Source organism: Somniosus microcephalus, chromosome 12, assembly GCF_052327205.1.
Source record: "Somniosus microcephalus isolate GS21.2 chromosome 12, FLI_Smic_1.0, whole genome shotgun sequence".
In the NCBI taxonomy this organism is placed as follows: domain Eukaryota; kingdom Metazoa; phylum Chordata; class Chondrichthyes; order Squaliformes; family Somniosidae; genus Somniosus; species Somniosus microcephalus.
The window spans coordinates 31,508,754-31,522,122 of NC_140998.1; the positions used below are offsets into that span (position 1 = coordinate 31,508,754).

The 13,369-nt window shown below is 46.9% G+C and overlaps 1 protein-coding gene across 5 annotated transcripts in view; it reads right to left on the minus strand.

Moving 5' to 3' along the window:
- rps6kl1 (ribosomal protein S6 kinase-like 1) overlaps window positions 1–13,369 on the minus strand; it is a 72,695-nt gene that overhangs the window by 29,002 nt on the left and 30,324 nt on the right. For 2 of the 5 annotated variants that reach the window (XM_086002722.1, XM_086002720.1), the window contains exons 1-2: window positions 11,391–12,211; window positions 3,689–3,806 (exon numbers count right to left, since the gene is read on the minus strand). The gene's annotated coding sequence lies outside the window, so the exon portion shown is untranslated. Of the gene's footprint in view, window positions 1–3,688; window positions 3,807–11,390; window positions 12,220–13,369 lie in introns of those variants that run through there. The other 3 variants (XM_086002724.1, XM_086002723.1, XM_086002721.1) reach the window with 3 other exon arrangements.

The following is a 13,369-nucleotide window of genomic DNA, read 5'->3' on the forward strand; positions in this document are numbered from 1 at the left end:
GGACCACTTCCTTAAGTACCCTAGGATGTAGATTATCAGGCCCTGGGGATTTATTGGCCTTCAATCCCATCAATTTCCCAAACACCATTTCCCTACAAATACTGATTTCATTCAGTTCCTCCCTCTCATAAGACCCTATGTTCCCCGACATCTTTGGGAGTTTATTTGTGTCCTCCTTTGTGAAGACAGAACCAAAGTATGTATTTAATTGGTCAGCCATTTCTTTGTTCCCCATTATAAATTCCCCTGATTGACTGCAAGGAACCTACACTTGACTTCACCAATCTTTTTCTCTTCACATATCTATAAAAGCTTTTACAGTCAGTTTTTATGTTCCCGGCAAGCTTACTCTCATACTCTATTTTCCCCCTCTTAATTAATCCCTTTGTCCTCCTTTGTTGAATTCTAAACTGCTCTCAATCCTCAGGTTTATTGCTTTTTCTGGCCAAATTATATGTCCTCTCCTTGGATCTTATGCTATCCCTAATTTCCCTTGTTAGCCACGGTTGAGTCACCTTTTTTGTTTTATTTTTATGCTAAACAGGGATGAACAAATTCTGTAGTTCATCCATGCATCTAGCTGCTCAGCTGTGGCTCAGTGGGTAGCACACTTGCCTCTGAGTCATGAAGGTTGTGGGTTCAAGTCCCACTCCAGGGACTTGAGCACATAAAGCTAGGCTGACACTCCCAGTGCAGTGCTGAGGGAGTGCTTCACTTTCGGAGGTGCTGTCTTTCGAATGAGACGATAAACCGAGGCCCCGTCGGCTCTCTCAGGTGGAAGTAAAAGATCCTATGGCACTATTTCGAAGAAGAGCGGGGGAGTTATCCCCAGTGTCCTGGCCAATATTTATCCCTCAACCAACATCACTAAAGCAGATTATCTGGTCATTATCACATTGCTGTTTGTGGGACCTTGCTGTGCGCAAATTGGCTGCTGCGTTTCCCACATTACAACAGTGACTCCACTTCAAAAAGTACTTCATTGGCTATAAAGTGCTTTGAGACGTCCGGTGGTCATGAAAGGCGCTATATAAATGCAAGCCTGTCTTTCTTTTTTTTTACTTTGTCTAGCCTAAATCATACAATTGGAAAACATTCCTGTTGACATCACCAGGTCTTTTTGCATCACATATAGCTTCCCCTTCACAAGGACGGCAAGCAAGTGGCTTTCTGCAGTCCTGCGCTGAATCCCTATTTAATCAGATGCGCAAAAGTAAAAAAAGAACAAACTTGCATTTATATGGCACCTTTCACGAGCAGAGAACATCTGAAAGTGCTTCACAGCCAATTAAGTTTTAAAAAAAAAGTTCAGTCACATTCGTAATATATGCAAATGTAGCAGCAAGGTTCCATACACGGCAATGAGATAAATGAGCAGACAATCTGTTTTTAAAAAAAAAAAACGGATATTGCTTGAGAGATAAATATTGGCCAGGGCACCGGGAGAACATCCCTGCTCTTCTTCGTACAGTGCCATCCACCCGAGAGGGCAAACAGAGCCTCAGTTTAACATCTCATGCAAAAATACTCACTACTGCACTGAAGTGCCAGCCCAGATTGTGCTCAAGTCCCTCGATTGGGGCTTGAACCCATAGTCTCGGGTGCTAGCAACCGAGTCAAGGCCAATTCCTTCCTCCCTATGGAAGGCTTCTTCTCTGTTCAGTGCTTCTCTTCCCTTTTTTTTTAATACTTGGGACATGGGCATCGCTGGGAAGGCTGACATTTTATTGCCCATCACTAGTTACCCTCGAGTCAGTGGTGGTGGGCTGCCTTCTTAAACCGCTGCAGACCATGTGGTGAAGGCACTCCCACAATGTTGTTAGGTAGAGAGTGCCAGGATTTTCATCCAGAGATGATGAGGGAACACCAATAAATGTCCCAAGTCTGGATGGTATGTTACCTGGAGGGGAGCTTGGGAGGTGATGGTGTTCCCGTGCATCTGCTCCCCTTGTCTTTCTAGGCGGAAGAGATCGTGGGTTCGGGAGGTGCTGCCGAAGAAGCCTTGGCGAGTTGCTGCAGTGCATCTTGTAGATGGTACACACTGCAGCCACGGTGCGCCGGTGGTGGAGGGAGTGAATGTTTATGGTGGTGGATGGGGTGCCAATCAAGTAGGCTGCTTTGTCCTGAATGGTGTCGAGCTTCTTGAGTGTTGTTGGAGCTGCACTCATCCAGGCAAGTGGAGAGTATTCCATCACACTCCTGACTTGTGCCTTGTAGATGGTGGAAAGGTTTTGGGGAGTCAGGAGGTGAGATACTCGCCGCAGAATTCCCAGCCTCTGGCCTGCTCTTGTAGCCCTATCTTCAGCTACTTCTTCAATGGCCTTCCCTCCACCATAAGGTCAGAAATGTTCACTGATAATTGCACAGTGTTCAGTTCCATTTGAAATTCCTCAGATAATGAAGCAGTCCATGCACACACGTAGCAAGACCTGGACAACAGCCAGGCTTGGGCTGTTAAGTGGTGAGTAACATTCATGCCACAACAACTTGTATTTATATAGCACCTTTAATGTAGTAAAACATCCCAAGGTGCTTTACGGGAGTATTAAAAGACAAAAAATTTGACACCGAGCCACATAAGGAGAAATTAGGGCTGGTGACCAAAAGCTTGGTTAAAGAGGTAGGTTTTAAGGAACGTCTTAAAATGAGGAAAGAGGGGTAGTGAGGTGGAGAGGTTTAGGCAGGGAATTCCAGAGCGTAGGGCCTAGGCAACAGAAGGCACGGCCACCGATGGTTGAGCAATTATAATCAGGGATGCTCAGGAGGCCAGAATTAGAGGAGCGCAGATATCTCGGGGGGGGGGGGGGAGAGATTACAGAGATAGGAAGGGGCTTGTGGAATTCCCTCCCTAACAGCACTGTGGGAGTTCCTTCGCCAGACGGACTGCAGTGGCGCAACACCATCTTCTCAAGGGCAATAAATGCTGGCGCTACTAGCGACACCCACATCCCAGGAATGAATAATAAAAAAAATTATAAATCTTACATCTGCCTGCTAGTTCCTGCCAAATTTCTACTCAATAGTGGCAGGAGAGTGTAATTACAATGTGACAAATTTACATAGGCAGATTCCATTATAATTGTGCACATAGGAATTTATAATGGAAAATGTTGACACAAAAATAGTTGTTGCCAAGGGATTGCACCTACAATTTTCCTGATCTTGGCTGTGGCACCATGTTGTGGGAGGGTTAAGCATTCCAACATGCTGTGCTTGACATACTGAAGTTCTTAATATACCAACACATTAGTCGTCTTCTTTAAACAAAATGAACTTGCACTTATACAGTGCCCTTTGGAGTAGAATGTACTCTTAAGAGTGTTTTACAAAGGAGCGAGGACGCCGTCAAGCAAGAGGAGGAAACGACAAAGGGAGGAGGGAGCTAAAGGAGAAGTTTCAAGGAGAACGTTGCAGGAGAGTGAAAAATAGCAGTGTCAAAACTTGCACAGAATCCAGTAGAAACAGACATCTATTTTGACAAAGAACACTGATTGATGCAGATGGCAGAAAATAAAGAATTCTGAAACATCAAATTTTCTAAAATATGCCAATAAACAAATGTCCCAACAGCTCTTGTAATGAGAGAGGTCCCCTCCCACTTGTGGAACAGCTGACAAGTCACTGTAACTAAGACAACATTCAAGCCACTAAAACAGTGGCAAACAGAAATGATCACAAAATATCTTACAGATGGCTGCAGCAGAGGTAGCGTTTCTTAACCACAAGGTCTTGTACAGTCACCAGGAAGTACATCCACATAGTCATTGCCTCAAATAAATCACAATTCAGGAACAGCAGCTCTGCATCTGAAAGAAAAGAAAGACTTACATTTATATAGCGTCTTTCATGATCTCAGGACATCGCAAAGCACTTTACAGCAAATGAAGTACTTTTAAATGGTATTCACTGTGTAATTTAGGAAATGCGGCAGCCAAGTTACAAGCTTCTACAAACAGCAATGAGATAATGACCAGATAATCTGTTTTTGGTGTTGAGAGATAAATATCGGCCAGGACACCGGAAGGAAATCGCCCCTGCTCTTCTTCGAATAGTGCCGTGGGATCTTTTACGTCCACCCGAGGGCAAACGGGGCTTCCATTTAACATCTCAACTGAAAGACAGCTCTTCTGACAGTGTAGCACTCCCTCAGTATTGCTCTGAAGTGTCATCCTAGATTATGTCTCTGGCGTGGGGCTTGAACCCACAACCTTCTCATTCAGAGGCGAGAGTGCTACCCACTGAGCCAATGCTGGCATCTACATGAAAAAAATACACTAACAATTTGTGATTATTTAAGCAATGAAGTTTCTGCTGACTAGCTCGGGAGCTGTAATGATTGTCACGGATCACGTGACGTGGTGGCAGGTGGTGCTTTATTCATTATTTCTTCAGCGAGACTGGCACCAATTTATCAGTAAATTCTGAAAAACTGGTTTGTAAACCTGCTGTTTGGACTAGTAAACATAAAACAGAGAACGAATCACGTCTATCTGGTGAGAATGGAAACCAGTTGTTAAATTCACTGAAGAATTTTGTTGGAAGTCAGATATTCATTGCAACTTTCTCCCCTTTTACTTCTCCTTTCCCGAAAGCACTGAGAGTAGCAAGGGCACAGAACGTACTCTGGGCGGGGGACTTCAATGTCCATCACCAAGAGTGGCTCAGTAGCACCACTACTGACCAAGCTAGCCGAGTTCTGAAGGACTTAACTGCCAGTCTGGGCCTGCGGCAGGTGGTGAGAGAACCAAAATGAGGGAAAAACCTACTTGACCTCGTCCTCATCAATCTACCTGTCGCAGATGCATCTGTCCATGACAGCATTGGTAGCAGTGACCACCGCACAGTCATCGTGGAGACGAAGTCCTGTCTTCACACCAAGGACACCCTCCATCGTGTTGTGTGGCACTACCACCGTGCTAAATGGGATAGATTCAGAACAGATCTACCAGCTCAAAACTGGGCATCCATGAGGCGCTGTGGGCCATCAGCAGCAGCAAAATTGTATTCCACCACAATCTGTAACCTCATGGCCTGGCATATCCCTCACTCTACCATTACCACCAAGCCAGGGGACCAACCTCGGTTCAATAAGGATTGTAAGAGAGCATGCCGGACGCAGCACCAGGCGTACCTAAAAATGAGGTGCCAACCTGGGGAAGCTGCAACACAGGACTACATGCATGCTAAAAAGTGGAAGCAGCATGCTATAGACAGGGCTAAGTGATCCCACAATCAACGGATCAGATCAAAGCTCTGCAGTCCTGCCACATCCAGTCGTGAATGGTGGTGGACCATTAAACAACTAACGGGAGGAGGAGGCTCCATGAATATCCCCATCCTCAATGATGGTGGAGCCCAGCAGGTGAGTGCCAAAGACAAGGCTGAAGCGTTTGCAACGATCTTCAGCCAGAAGTGCCAAGTGGATGATCCATATTGGCCTACTCCCGAGGTTGCCACCATCACAGAAGCCAGTCTTCAGCCAATTCGATTCACTCCACGTGATATCAAGAAACAGCTGAGCGCACTGGATACAGCAAAGGCTATGGGCCCCGACAGTCGTGCTGAAGACTTGTGCTCCAGAGCTAGCCGCATCTGTAGTCAAGCTGTTCCTGTACAGCTACAACACTGGCATCTATCCGACAATGTGGAAAACTGCCCAGGTATGTCCTGCCCACAAAAAGCAGGACAAATCCAACCTGGCCAATTACCACCCCATCAGTCTACTCTCAATCATCAGCAAAGTGATGGAAGGGGTCATCGACAGAGCTATCAAGCGGCACTTACTCACCAATAACCTGCTCACGGATGCCCAGTTTGGGTTCCGCCAAGACCACTCGGCTCCTGACATAGACATAGAAGATAGGAGCAGGAGTAGGCCATTCGGCCCTTCGAGCCTGCTCCGCCATTCAACGAGATCATGGCTGATCATCCAAACCCTAGCACCCGGTCCCTACACCGACAGCCATCCCACCCAAGCCCTATCCCCGTAACCCCACGTATTTAATCCCCCCTAACACTAAGGGTCAATTTTTATCATGGCCAATCAACCTAACCCGCACATCTTTGGACTGTGGGAGGAAACCGGAGCACCCGGAGGAAACCCACGCAAACACAGGGAGAATGTGCAAACTCCACACAGTCACCCGAGGCCGGATTTGAACTCGGGTCCCTGGCGCTGTGAGGCAACAGTGCTAACCACTATGCCACCGTGCTGCCCTAAATTACTGACCTTATTACAGCCTTGGTCCAAACATGGACAAAGGAGCTGAATTCCAGAGGAGAGGAGAGAGTGACTGGCCTTGACATCAAGAAAGTATTTGACCGAGTGTGGCATCAAGGAGCCCTAGTAAAACTGAAGTCAATGGGAATTGAGGGAAAACGCTCCACTGGCTGGAGTCATACCTAGCACAAAAGGAAGATGGTTATGGTGATTGAAGGTCAATCATCACAGCCCCAGGACATCGCTGCAGGAGTTCCTCAGGGCAGTGTCCTCGGCCCAACCATCTTCAGCTGCTTCATCAACGACCTTCCCTCCAACATAAGGTCAGAAATGGGGATGTTCGCTGATGACTGCAGTGTTCAGCGCCATTCACATTCAATAATGAAGCAGTCCATGCCCGCATGCAACAAGACCTGGACAACGTTCAGGCCTGGGCTGAGAAGTGGCAGGTAACATTCGTGCCACAGGAGTGCCAGGCAATGACCATCTCTAATGAGCGAGAGTCTAACCATCTTCCCATGACATTCAACGGCATTACCATCGCCGAATCCCCCACCATCAACATCCTGGGGGGTCACCATTGACCAGAAACTTAACTGGACCAGCCACATAAATACTGTGGCAACAAGAGGTCAGAGGCTAGGTATTCTGCGGCGAGTGTCTCACCTGCTGACTCCCCAAAGTCTTTCCACCATCTACAAGGCACAAGTCAGGAGTGTGATGGAATACTCTCCACTTGCCTGGATGAGTGCAGCTGCAACAACACTCAAGAAGCTCGACACCATCCAGGACAAAGCAGCCCGTTTGATTGGCACCCCATCCGCTACCTTAAACATTCACTCCCTCCACCACCGGCGTACTGTGGCTGCAGTGTGTACCATCCACAAGATGCACTGCAGCAACTCGCCAAGTCTTCTCCAGCAGCATCTCCCAAACCCACGATCTCTTCCACCTAGAAGGGCAAGGACAGCAGACGCATGGGAACACCACCACCTCCAAGTTCCCCATCAAGTCACACGCCATCCTGACTGCGAAGTATATCGCCAACCCTTCATTGTCGCTGGGTCAAAATCCTGGAACTCCCTACCTAACAGCACTGTGGGAGTACCTTCACCACACGGACTGCAGCGATTCAAGGCAGAGGCTCACCACTACCTTCTTAAGGGCAACTAGGAATGGGCAATAAATGCTGGCTTTGCCAGTGACGCCCACATCCCATAAACGAATTAAAAAAAAAAAACTTATTTATGTGGTCTACTGTTCCTTGGACTCCCAACAGCCTCCCTGCATTGAACCCAAATGGTCATTCTTAATGTGCAAGCCTGCACAGCAACTCTCGGCAGTCTGTTTGACCATGGGGGTGTTATAGCCAAGGCCAATTCTCTCCACACTCCTGCACTTCATGAATTGTGAAGTGGGAACGTAGGTCGATCCTTGCCGATTCCCGTTCAAGGACATGGTGACTAACTAGCACACCCACCACTGAGAAAGAACAGACCAAGAACTGAACTGCAAACCTGTCTGGTCTGTACTGTTCAGTACTACATCACACAGTGCATTCACCCACTGAGGACTGAGGGAAAATCACCTCCAATGAGTAGGGGGCAATAACCAAATGAACTGTGCCTTGGCTGGGTGGCGTGCATGCATGCGATGGAAGGAGATTACTTTGCGGCTGTATTCACCGAGGTGTGGAGCATAAAACAGGGCTCAGTGCAAGCTCAATACAAAACTATGCGTTATTAGATGCTCTTTTAAATTACAGCCGGAAAACACTGTCACCAGTGCAGTAAGTGGCAGAGCATTCAGTCCACAATTATTTCACATTTCTAGCTTGTACGATCCTTGCCCGAAAAATGAGATAAAAAAACCAAAATCATGTAGGGTTGTTTTCTCTGCTGCTCAGTTATTTATCTCAATACAAATAGGGTAGACTGAAGAACTGGGAGCCCCAGTAGATTGCAGAATTGCTGCAAACGGAAGTGGTTTTGCGATAGAAAAGTGACAAAGTCTGATCCATATCAGATTGGTCGCTTACATCTGCAGCTCATTCAGCGCAGAAAGAGTTAACAGCATAACTGATGACATCTGCATGGTGGAGACAACGAACCCACCCACCCATGCACAGCACAAGCTGAATGCTCCTTGAACACAGAATGCTCAGTGTGGATTGGCTGCTGATGACGTCATCCTTTTGTGACTGTCACAGGCAGACACCCACCTGTGGGAGCTTTGTGTTCGGCTCTCTTGCTCTTCCACTGAGCTCACTACAAGGGAATGGAACAAACAGCACTTGATAGTACCACACCTAGCTTAATGACAACCATTCTTGTGCCAATTTAAAATCACGACAAGCACAAAAACATAACTGACTCTTCTGCAGCTTTCAAAAAAAAAATACACCTACTTTTACAAAAGGGTTTACTCTAACTTCTACACTCAACCCCATCCAGTTCTTGTTCACTAATCACCAGAAGGCCATCAGAACGTTAATGGTCATGCTCTGTAACAGAGTCAATCACCTACATCCATCTTTATCCTTACAGCCTTCAAACATCTTCTGAAACAGATATTTAGACAGCTCTTAACACAGATTTAACTACTTCCACGATAGCAAAATACTGCAGATGCTGGAAATCCGAAGTAACAACAGAAAATGCTGGAAAAACTCAGCAGGCCAGGCAACATCCGTGGAGAGAGAAACAGAGTTAATGTTTCAGGTCAAACCCTTTGTCAAGACTGGAAAAGCACAGGAAATGAAATAGATTGAAAGGCCAGGCTGGGAGAGAACAAAAGAGAAGTGAAGAGACATTAAGAGGTATTCAAAATGAGACGAGATGGTGATAGCACAGTGGAGACAAAAGACGGCTCTAGATTAGGTGTGAAATGTGCTGGCAGAATGGGAGACAGCTGCCATGTGGGAGAGAAAAAAAAGGGGGGGGGGAAAAAGGGCCAAAACAAAGGTGTAGATAAAAAAAGTAAAAATGTAACGGGGGCTGAGGTTATGATCTGAAATTGTTGACCTCGATATCGAGTCCAGAAGGCTGTAAAGTGCCTAATTGAAAGATGAGGTGCTGCTCCTCGAGCTTACGTTGAGCTTCCGTGGAACAATGCAAGAGCCCGAGGACAGCGAGGACTGAGAGGGAATGGGGCGGTGAATTAAAATGACAGGCGACCGGAAGCTCGGGGTCATCCTTGCGGACTGAACGGAGGTGTTCCGCAAAGCGGTCACCCACTCTGCGTTTGGTCTCCCCAATATAGAGGAGACCGCATCGTGAGCAGCGAATACAGTATACTAGATTGCAAGAAGTACAAGTAAATCGCTGTTTCACCTGGAAGGGGTGTTTGGGGCCCTGGACAGTGGGAGGGGGGGGGGGGGGGTGGGGGGGGGAGGTATAAGGGCAGGTGTTGCATCTCCTGCGCTTGCACGGGAAGGTTCCGGGCGAAGGGGAAGGAGTGCTGGGGGTGATAGAGGAGTGGACCAGGGTGTCTCGGAGGGAGCGGGGGAGCGGTCCCTACGGAATGCTGAAAGGGGAGATGAGGGGAAGATGTGTTTGGTGGTGGGATCACGCTGGAGGTGGCGGAAATGGCAGAGGATGATCCGTTGAATGTGGAGGCTGGTGGGGTGAAAGTTGAGGTCAAGGGGAACCCTATCGTGGTTCCGGGAGGGAGGGGCAGGGGTGAGGGCAGAAGTGCGGGAGATAGAACGGAAACGGTCAAGGGCCGTGTCAACCACAGTAGAGGGGAATCCTCGGTTGAGAAAAAAGGAAGACATGTCGGAAGCACTGGTATGGAAGGTGGCATCATCAGAACAGATGCGGCGGAGACGGAGAAACTGGGAGAATGGAATAGAGTCCTTACAGGAGGCGGGGTGGGAGGAAGTGTAGTGGGAGGAAGTCTATTTTCTCTCCAAGGATGTTGCCTGGCCTGCTGAGTTTTTCCAGCATTTTCTGTTGTTATTTTTAACTACTTCCAGTTCAACCCCCCCGCCCCCCCCCCCAGTTTCTCCAGTTGCTCCCTTCCCCACACACTGTAGAGGACGTTGAGACATTTTCCACATTAAAGGCACAGTATGACCTGTACCCCTCAAGCAGATATACTGACGACAACCATCTGGCTATCCTCTGTATATTATACAGTAGGTTACAGGAAAGATCCATGTTCATTAAATAACCACTTTGTGAACATCATTGTAAACGACAGTCTATAGAATCAGTACCACAGCCCCCAACAACACAGCAGATGAGGAAGGAACATCTTGCATCTTTGGGGGGGGGGGGGGGGGGTTCAGATAATGCCAGAACCTGTGACAGTGAACAAAATTATTAAAGTCACTTCAGTCCCGACGTGAATCACTTCCTTGTTGCATGCGCCACTGTGTATTATTCTGCATAACACACATAAATGTGGTGATTTCTCATGATACTGTCTCTTCTGGGTTTTTCTTACAGGTGACAAGTATTATTGGACACAACAGGTTTGAGAAAAGAGCAAGGTTTAATTTTACTGACACATATATAGAGAAGCTACTGTATTGCAGCAACCACAAAAGAGGCACCATCTTCATGAAAGAAACTGGCAAATATTTCTTCACTTGTTTGCAAAAGCGAGCTTTAAATTCACTGTACCTGGCACAATAGTGATAATAATCTTTTAAACTGCCTTCTACTTCCCAAACAAAACAGCTTGCCAAACACTTGTCTTGAAGCCAGCGAGTGCCTTTTAAAAAAAAAATCTTATGCTAATGCAGCCACATAAGATACTATCACAATATTAGAGGTGTTAATTTGCTAAATCGTCCTACTCACAGCTGTTACTCTCAACACTTCACCCGTTTAAAACAGTAATGATATCAGACAGTGCGAGTTCGTCTCACTTCGAATGAGATGATCCATTGGGAGGGAATCCAGGCTGGATTCGTTGCTATGCTAATTTTATGAACTATTCATCAATTAACAGCCGCGCATGGAGTTTAAACATCTGCAGACACGTTAGATGGCAGATCGCAGGGGAAGAAAGAGTGAATCTTTGTGTCATTTGGAGACAGCCTGTCAGTAAAACAACCACCCACCATATTTCTTTCAATATAGATTTTGAAATATTAACCTTTACAAATTTACACTGAATACTATCTGTGCAGGATGAGATGTATTAGAAATGGAGTTCTTGCCGTTGGTATGCAGGCGTTGTGTCTCTCGCTGCCCTCCCGGGTGATGTGCAGGCATCGCCGGCCCCCGAGGCTGTGCTGCTCCGGACTGCGGGCTCGCCAGTCACTCGCCGCCCTGGTACAATGTAGCACAAATCAGCAACAGTATCGCTGTCGCCTGCTCCCCGCCGACTCCCCTCCTTTTCTTTTGTGTTTTTCTCTCCCTCTCGTTATATTTACCCTCTCTCCAGCTGGCAATACTGTACTTCTGCAGCTTTCCCCACTATGTCACTACAGTTTCCCCTCCCACTCATAGCCTCTTTACGGCAAGGTTGTAAAAAAAATTACACAGCGAGAAGTTCTGGTCCCCCAAAGAAAGTCGCAAACCGACTCAAGGAGGGGAGGAGCCGACACTTTGACTGGCAGCACTCGGAGGTTTCTTAAAGCGCCGGTGATCACCTTTCCTGTCACGGATTGTTGAACACGGTATTTCACGGATGAACTAGACAGCTCCCTTGCTGCAGAGGCATTTGGAACATTAGTGACCCAGTAACTAAGTCGATGAAGCAGCGCTGTTCCGATTCGCCCTGAACCTTTGATATATACCCCGAGCCGCCTGTACTATCACCCAGCAATTGAAGAGCTGCTGGAGGCAGACATGACGTTCTCCTCTTTGCCAGATTTTCTATGCTTCCCTCCCCCTCTGCTATTTTGCTGTAACCATTTACACCTCATCTGAACCCATCTTCTGTTTCTTTCTTTTCCCATTATCACCCCCATTTGCCTTGCACCATCATCCCTATTGTTATGTAAACACTCCACCCTATCTTTCCTCTACCCCAACACACCCCGCCTTTTTTCTCCAACTCTACTTGTTTAAAAACTGTTGGTCATTAATCGGTAGAGCGAAGTCGCCCATATGGTTATTTCAGCAATTTCCTAAATTTTTTAAGTAAATGCTATCTGTTGTCTTCTAAAAGAAAATGTGGAATAAATGACGGGATCTTTCCAATGATCCGAAGTAACAACAACAACAACTTGCATTTATATAGCACCTTTAACAGTAAAACATTCCAGAGCGCTTCACAGGAGCGTTATCAAACAAAATTTGACACCGAATGACTATGGACAGTTGGTCAAAGAGGTAGGTTTTAAGGGACTTAAAGAAAGAAGGAAAGACAGACTTGCATTTATATAGCGCCTTTCACGACCACTGGACGTCTCAAAGCGCTTTACAGCGAATGAAGTACTTTTGACGTGGAGTCACTGTTGTAATGTAGGAAAACAGTTGTTAAGGAGGAGAGAGAGTGAGAGAGGCGGAGAGGTTTAGGGAGAGAATTCCAGAGCTTAGGGCCTAGGCAACAGAAGGCACGGCCACCAATGGTAGACCGATTAGAATTGGAGATACGGAAGAGGCCAGAATTGGAGGAGTGCAGAGATCTCAGGGGGGGGGGGGCATTGTGGGGCTGGAAGAAATTACAGAGATAAGGAGGCGAGGCCATGGAGGGATTTGAAAACAAGGTTGAGAATTTTAAAATTGAGGCATTCCAGACCTGGAGCCAATGTAGGTCAGCGAGCAAAGAGGTGATGGGCGAATGGGACTTGGTGTAAATTAGGATACAGGCAGCAGAGTTTTGGATGAGCTCAAGTTTATGGAGGGTGGAAGATGGGAGGCCGGCCAGGAGTGCGTTGGAATAGTCAAGTCTAGAGGTAACAAAGGTGCGGAGATGCCGGTGTTGGACTGGGGTGGACAAATGTAAGAAGTCACACAACACCAGGTTATAGTCCAACAGTTTTATTTGAAATCACAAGCTTTCGGAGCGCTGCTCCTTCAGCAGGTGAAGTGGAGAGATGCATAAAGACACAGCTTATATAGTCAGAGAATGCCAGGTGATTACGGGTAATCTTTCTAACTGCCATTTATCACAACTCGGCAGAGAGATAATCACAGCAATCAAAGGTGTGAATGGTGTCCAAACAGGTCAGTCAGGAAAACATTACAT